Source organism: Protopterus annectens, chromosome 6.part0 (assembly GCF_019279795.1).
Source record: "Protopterus annectens isolate FY-2018-M chromosome 6.part0, PAN1.0, whole genome shotgun sequence".
Classification (NCBI taxonomy): domain Eukaryota; kingdom Metazoa; phylum Chordata; order Ceratodontiformes; family Protopteridae; genus Protopterus; species Protopterus annectens.
In genome coordinates this window covers 1,452,034,652-1,452,042,638 of record NC_056737.1, presented here as the reverse complement: position 1 = coordinate 1,452,042,638, position 7,987 = coordinate 1,452,034,652, and positions in this window count along the sequence as shown.

Here is a 7,987-nt window from a genome sequence, read left to right as displayed (position 1 = left end):
CACAAAATTGTTTCCATAAGCTGTGTACTTCCATTTAGCCTCAGTTGCAGTTGGTAATCAGCTGCAGACATTATGCAAATGCAGTGGAAGAAGACTAATGACACAGAAGGAAGAAGCTACATAGATGGGGTGAGAGGGAGGCAGGGAACAAGCTTATGACAGAAGTAGGATAATGTAGCAATGTATAGGCAACATTTACACATAAAAAACTGTACCAAAACAGTCAATAACATTTAGTTAATGCCTGGATTAGAAACCTTGAAAGTATGCAAAAGCTGTCTATAGATCTGGCCATTATCTCATCATGCCACAGAGGAACTCCTACTTTTTACACTTTAAATAACACAGTTAAAAGGCAGTAACAACTTACTGAAGCAGAAGGGGTGAACAGAGAAAAATAAAAGATGGAGAGAGAAATAGCAGCAGTGGGACATGTAGGGCCCTCTGTATGGTGTGTTACTCTTACTTATTTCTTCATTATTAAGGCAACATGCTCTTACAATGTACCCCCGGATTTACTATTCTTCCATGCAGGACTAGCTTAATCCTGCACATACCCCCGGATTTACTATTCTTCAATGCAGAACTAGCTTAGTCATGCATGGAAGAGGCCATTTAGGAGCAGGATGGCAGTGTGCCATGCATATTAATGAAGGTGCGATGCCTGGGCTTCTAATCTTACATGGAGTGCGTAAGAATGCAGGGGGCATGTCTGAGAGCAGAGCTCTCAGCAGATACACACCCCCGCAATGAAGAACAACAGAAAGGCCAAAGAAATGAATGAGACCTCTCATAGGTGTCTGCATATGCTCAGCAACATCTCCCACATGTACAACAGCAATAGTAAATATAAATAAAATGAACAAACCCTTTTTCTTTTTTTTATTAAGAAACCGATTAAAGCTAACTGTAGGTGCGCGTATGTGCCCATCGCTTAGCTACGGTTAATGCAGCTTAAATGGCTGAAGAGGATAACAAGGAAGATATATGCAAATGAAGCAGTATAGCAATAGTGTAGTGGACAGAACATTCGACTTACAAGCAAGCATTCCCGGTTCGAGTCCCAGTACAGCACATTCCATTTTCCATGTGAAATCAGTTTATGAACATTATTTTGCTGTATAACCTACTAAATAACATATAATTTTGAACTGGAGTACTGCATTAAATGCACATGTGAGGTGTCAGTGTCATAATGTTGCAAATTCCCCAGATAAGCACATGTGCCCCATACAGATGTACACAGGAATCATGGAAACAAATAGAAGATAAAATGTGCAATGAATGATAACTCTATACATCTTCCAAATCCCCCACCTTCCCAAGAACCATTAGATATTACTGTCTAAATCAGTGCAATTGTAAGTGGGAGTAAGCACTAGTAAGCAAGTGTAAGCACCAATAAGCAGTAGCAAGCATATTTAAGCACTAGTAAGCAAGTTTAATCCCTTTTGCGCAGGGGTAAGCAATGCGCACACAGATTAAGCAATATTAAAGCTAACTTTCTGTGAGCATATTTAACCGGAGGTTAGCAGTGCTTACCCTCATGCAAACCCACTTATAACTGCTCAAAAGTGCCTTATTCACTCTGTATCCAATGGCCCTTGTTCTGCCCATCAACAAAATAAACAGCCTTGCAGGTTTTGAAACCATGACCCTATACACTATAGCCACAATAGTTAACCACCGAGCCATCACACCAGTACAGAAGAATGAGGTATCACCAAACAAGTCCTCACTATAGTAAAATCAAACAGAACATGTGAAAGGAATCAGTATACAGTCATATGTTCCATAACTCACTATATAACATAAATATGTGAACTGGAGTACAGCAGTAAGGCCAGAAATCAGGTGTAATTGTAATAGAGTGTTGAAGTCCCCAATAAAACACAAGAACCCCATACAGTGTACGTACACATGAATCGTGGATACCAGGCATATATATAAGATGTAATGAATAATAAATCAATGCCAAAAAGAAAATATAATGCAAAGTGTAATGTAAGCAATGCTAAGCATTGCACAGGCCAGCATCAGAGGTGTAAGCAATGTGTAGGCCAGCTAACTCAATGTGCCCAGTGGTATACCCCTTTAAACAATGCCAACCTTAGGTAAGCAGATTTGCCCATAGCCTAGCCTTTTCAAAACTGGCCAATCATGGAAAAATGTGGGAAATCAGCCCTACTTAAACCCAACAGGCTGGAATACATCTCATAACTGGTTGTAGCTTCCCCTTGCAGGCACAATGACAGTAAGGGGAGAAGGTGTGCGCTTCCGGGTGCAGAGCTGGTGCATCCAGGAGTCCAGAGTCATGGCAGGACTCCTTATAAAAGACCATGGGCAGAGACTGCTTCAGGGCCAGTACCAGGGTTCCCAATATAAGGCGGAAGCCTGAGACCATCTCGCCTGTGACCTCACCAGTGCCACTGGCATACCCTGAACTGGTAAGCAGGTCAGGCATCAATATGCCGACCTGAAGCGGCATAAGGGGAACCTCTTGGAGCAGTGGATCCAAGAGGCTAGAATGGCAGAGGCTGTCCCAGCTGTGTGTAAGTATCTCTCCACTATGTGTGTAATAATTGCCAGCTCTTGTATATCATGGATATGTATGGCTAAATATTCCTCTTATATCCTCCACAGCTGTAAGTGAGCAGGCCGTGAACCAGGAGGCCTATGGAAGTTGCCTGGAGAGGCTGTGACGTGAGGCAGGTCAGTAATACTCTTGCATGTACTGTCATAGGAAATAAATCTAAAAGTATTAGTAAATTAATTGCCTGTATAAAACCTGTATTGTTTAAGGCAAGTACTGCATACACCGGAGAATATGGCAGGAAGAGTATCACATAGATTGTATGTAAATAAAAGTGTAATAGCCTGACAATAAAGGTCTAACTGCTGGACTGCATGTGTATACTCTGGTATCATATGGTAATGTAGATTTGCAATCAGATAATAATACTGTTGTATTAAGCACTGTTAGCCACACTGTGCACCATAAAGAGAATGTGTAGGAATGCCTGTATATGTCTGGTGTAATCCCCAGAGGTCATTTAGTACAACTGAGAGACACAGAGACAGAAAACAGGGAAAAGGCAGACAACAAAACCCGAATAGCACATGCAACTGAGATGTGAACTGTTGTATTTTTAGCACACACAGCCATGGTTCAAATCCTGGCAATGGTAGTAGTCTGCATACAGAATCATACCCCACTACTGTACAGATATGTCCAGAATGTCCAGTAAAGTGGCCCATATCTGTTGCCTGTCAACCTGTCCCCCTGGGAAATCAGTGAGATGATCCCAGATGTATAGGCAACAATCAGGAAATACAACTGATTGACACACATCTAAGAGAACAAAGCTGCCACACTAGCAACTCCCCAAAACCTTATGAGAGTAAGAAGCCACGTATGTCCCATTTACACCCCCATGTTGTCAAGCTGTGGCCAGAGTGTGTACAGTAACAGAGTGAGATATATGTGCATTATAGTAATGTGGAATCTGGTACTGTGTGTGGCAACATTCAGGTAGTGCTAACAAACATTTCTCCCACAGGTCTGTCAGATACCAACACTGTGCCCAGAAATACAAGAAGGATACCCTGTACTGGTACTGTTTACTTTGGTATTGTATGGCATTGTGACTGATGCAGTTGCTCTGAATAATAAGGTATTACTCATCACTGTCGCCCACATTGTCCTACAAAATATAACTGTCTAGGAAATCCTGTACAAGAGTGTTGTAATACAAGGTCAGAATGCAAAACCAAAGGAGATTTATAAGACAGAAAGAAGATAGGAGATATACAGCAATATCCATATGGCACACACAACACTGATGGACAGTGTTTAGGTTGTAGCACACACAGCCATGGTCTGAAGCCTGGGAGTGGAAGTAGGCTGTATATAGAATCATACCCCACAACTGTACAGATAAGACCAGAATGCCCAGTCTATGAGCCCATATCTGCTGCCTGTCACCCTTTCCCCCTGGGAAGTCTGTGGGATGATCCCAGATGTTTAGGCGGTAAAAAGGGAATACAACTGATTGTCATACATCTATGAGAACACACCTGTCACTCTAGCAACTCCCGAAACTGTTATGACAGTAATAAGCCAAGTATGTCCTATCTACACCCCCATGTTGTCATGCTGTGACCATTGTATGTACAGTAACAGAGTGAGATGTATGTGCATAATACTAATGTGTACTCTGGAACTTTTCATGTGGCAACATTCAGGTAGTGCTAACAAACATTGCTCCAACAAGTACGTCAGATACATACACGGTGCCGAGAAATAAAAACCTTGATACCCTGTACTGGTACTGTTTAGACTGGTATTGAATGGAATTGTGAGTGTTGCAGTTGCTCTGAATAATAAAGTATCACTGATCACTGTAACCCACACTGTGCTACATAATATAACTGTGTAGGAAAGCATGTATATGTGTGTGGTAAGTCACTAAAGGTTGAAGAGGGCAATAGTCTAGATATGTCCCGGTACACCTGCATGTGGTCAAGACATGGCCAGAGGCTCTGCAGAAAGAGATGGACAGCTATGTGCACAACATCAACCCAGAATACTGAGATATGTGTAGAAACTGTTAGTTAGTGTTAACAAACATTTCCTCCACAGGTATACCAGGTGAGAGGTGTATACCGACGGTAAAAACAGTTCATGTATAACGATGACAACAGCCATATCACTGTCCAAACTAAGGCTATAGGGTAGTGTAGTAATACTTGTAAGGTACAGATAACAGCAATGACTAGGAAAGTAATCTGGACTACAGGTATATACTAGTTGTTAATTGACATCTTCCCCCCCCCCCCCACCATATCTCCAAAAGTAAACTACATACCCACTTCAACCGGTATGTAATGACTCCACTCTTCTGATTATTTCCTATTGGTTGATAAATATTTAAATTTGTTTCTATGCATGTGCTATATTGAATTACTCCAATCTTGGTGGCATGGTGCCATCAATGTACCTGCATGCTGTTATTACCACTGTGGTCCCATATATGCATGTGCTCCTTTTGCTATGCAACTGTTTGTATCTGGTGTCTGGGTTAATGGGAATATCTATGCATGCTGTTATACCTAAGCCAGGAATGTGTTGACTATTAATAACCTACATATGATGATAAAATCTAAACACTACAGCACGTTAGGGAAGGTCTGTCCCAGTGGACCCACCTGTCCGACCTCAGCTGGCTGTGGCATCGGGCACCACCATGTCTGGGGCCCAACCCGGGACTTCGTCATCTGCTGGTCCTACACCACCTTTGGGTGGAACTGCCTCAGGGGATGGGGATCATCCCTCCCTGGGAGTGGGTGCAAACAGGAGCCTGTCACCCATCTCCAGTTCCGGGTCATGTTGCGTAGATAGCTCCGCAGGGAGGTTGGTGATCTGTTATTCCAGCTCGATGGCCATGTGTCGCAGCTAGAGGGTCGGCCTGGCTCTGCGACTCAGCCCCCAGCACAGCCACCTTCGGGGCTGTGAAGGTGCAGTGGTGACTGCCTATGGGTGGGGACCTCAGGTCCACTGTTTCCATTAGGGGGCTCATGGGCTTCCGATTTCCCAACACCCCTTCCATCAAGGTATATACCCCCACATGTGTCATATACTGCTCCTGTATGCGTCTTGTTTGTCTTGTCTGTTAACCTACCCAATCTAGCTCCCCAAATATACATACTATCCCTCCTCAACATCCCACTCTCACCTGAAAAAAAAAAAGGCAATCTGTTCCCAAAAAACATTTTCGCCCCATACATAGCTGTCCATTTCGCACACGTGTCCACTGGACACATGTAATTTGGTTTAATTGGTATCGCAACATATTATTGTTGTCCTCACCCCTCTCTCAGGGGTTTGAGTGCCAAATCTATGTCCAAATTCAATGTATATGCACAGCTGTTACTGTAGAAGAAATGGGCAGTTATGGACCTTCCCTACACCTGTCCTGCACATCTCTAGCTATTTTGCCTACTGTCTTTCCCTCTTTGTGCCCCTTTTTTACCACTTTCCTATCAACCCTTTTTTCTTTTCTTTTCTTATAAAGAAATTAGCACGGAGGTAAGTGGGAATAAGCACTTTTAAGCAGCAGTAAGCGGGTTTAAGCCTGTTTGCGCATAGGTAAGGAATTCCTACACAGGTTAAGCAATTGAAAAGCTAACTGAGTATAAAAATCTGTACCCAGAATTTGACAGTGCTTACCTCCATGCAAAACCGCTTACAACTGCTTAAAAGTACCTTAATCACTCTGTATCCAATGGTCCTTGTTCTGCCCAGCAACAAAATAAACAGCCTCTGCAAGGCTCAAACTCAGGACCCTGCACACCATAGCCAAAGTGATTTACCACTAAGCCATGTCAGATATAAGTAACCTTGATGTTTTCACAAACATATTGTCCAGCCCAGTCATTCAACAGTACAGGGAATGTATTTCAAAATGTAGATGTATGTGTGTGTGTGTGTATTTATATTAATATCTAAACAGATATAACATATCTATATATGTTTATATATCTGTCTATCTATCTATATATATATATATATATATATATATATATATATATATATATATATATATATATATATATATATATATATATATATATATAAATAAATATATATACATATATACATACATATGCATACATCTATAGATATATATGTCTATATAATATGTAAGCAGATTGTCATTTAATCGAATGTTCATATATGCGAATACGAGAAGTTCGAACTGGGAAGTTTGAAAATTGAAAATGTCCTAGGGAAAGAATTCGATTGGCTGTTTCTGCGGCTTTGACATTTTCTCTGCTGTGGTGGGAAAGTTACAGAATCAGGTTAAGGTAAGTGTGCGAGTGTGACGGACGTTGGGGTTAGGGTGCGGGTAAGGTAAGTGCTTGATAGTGACAGACTTTAGGGTTAGGGTGCGGGTAAGTTAAGTGTGCGATAGTGACGGACTTTAGGGTTAGGGCGCGGGTAAGGTAAGTGTGCGATAGTGATGGACTTTAGGGTTAGGGTGTGGGTAAGGTAAGTATGCAATGGTGATGTACTTTAGGGTTAGGGTTTGGGTTAAGGTTAGTGTATAGATAATTGTGTATGTAAGGTTTAGTGTAGGTTTGTTAGGTTTTTTGTGTGCTCATGTTGTGTGTGTGTTTTTTGGAACAGCAAATTTTTACCCTGGAAAAAAATGAGCTGTTCTGAGGTTTCAATGTTGTCATATTTTGAACTTTCAAGTTCGAACATATGGTGTTCGAAATTTTGGAAGTTCGATTATATGACATAGAACCTGTATCTATATAGGTATATACAGACATACATCTGTAGATAACAACGGGAACATAACAAAAACATATATGTCCACACACACCATTAATGGGGTTGAGAGGCCCAACCAACATACGTGTTGGACTAATAGGTATCCCCCCCACAGCTAAACACGTCTGTCCTGCAATACATTACCAACTGTTGCAGATCCCATAACCAGGACCTGACATGACATGGGCACAAGATGTTAACAGTACTCCATCCCACCTGTATGATGTCAGGCTGGTATCAGTAACATATGCAGTACAGTCTGGCTCCCATAGGGAATGTACAGTGTGGAAGCAATCAACATCCCTAGGATACATATACACAGACACATATATGCAGATACAGATATATATATATATATATATATATATATATATATATATATATATATAAAACTACACATACACATGCAGAGATATGTATAGTAAGATACATATGTAGAAGATGCACACAATATGGAACAGCCACTATGCCTATAGTTACCACCTTACCAACTGGACACTGTATGAGCCACCCATACAAATGACAATCGTTTCCTGCAACATATACCCCCAGAGAGGTCAAAGGATATAACACCACACACAGGTTTTCATACATGGGAAAGCTTTATTTGTGTACTATTACAGTTGTATATGCCATGTCATATAGCTG